At 49.2% G+C, this 608-nt stretch overlaps 1 non-coding gene across 1 annotated transcript; it reads left to right on the forward strand.

Moving 5' to 3' along the window:
• The first annotated feature begins 230 nt into the window (after positions 1 to 230).
• Positions 231 to 305, forward strand: Trnas-uga (transfer RNA serine (anticodon UGA)). The gene has a single exon. It is a non-coding gene; the product is annotated as a tRNA-Ser (tRNA).
• Positions 306 to 608: the final 303 nt, after the last annotated feature.

Here is a 608-nt window from a genome sequence, read left to right on the forward strand (position 1 = left end):
GTCGTTCTTCTTTTCAAACATTCACATATTCATATCAGCGCACACTCCGCTGCAGAGTGAAAATCTCATTCTGGAAACATCCCCCAGGCTGTGGCTAAGCCATGTCTCTGCAAATCCTTTCTTTCAGGAGTTCTAGTTCTGCAAGGTTCGCAGGAGAGCTTCTGTAAAGTTTGGAAGGTAGGAGACGAGGTACTGGCAGAAGTAAAGCTGTGAGTACCTGCCTTGAGTCGTGCTTCGGTAGCTCAGTTGGTAGAGCACTTGCCCGTGAAAGGCAAAGGTCCCGAGTTCGAGTCTCGGTCGGGCACACAGTTTTAATCTGCCAGGAAGTTTCATATCAGCGCACACTCCGCTGCAGAGTGAAAATCTCATTCTGGAATTCACATACCCATTTCTTCTTTCCTTATTGTCTTTTGGGCATGCAAAATGGCTCTAAGCACTATGGGACTTAACATCTGAGGTCATCAGTCCCCTAGACTTAGAACTACTTAAACCTAACTAACCTAAGGACATCACACGCATCCATGCCCGAGGCAGGATTCGAACCTGTGACAGTAGCAGCTGCGTGGTTCAGGACTGAAGCGCCTAGAACCGCTCGGCCACCGCGGCCG

Source organism: Schistocerca serialis, chromosome 9 (assembly GCF_023864345.2).
Source record: "Schistocerca serialis cubense isolate TAMUIC-IGC-003099 chromosome 9, iqSchSeri2.2, whole genome shotgun sequence".
In the NCBI taxonomy this organism is placed as follows: domain Eukaryota; kingdom Metazoa; phylum Arthropoda; class Insecta; order Orthoptera; family Acrididae; genus Schistocerca; species Schistocerca serialis.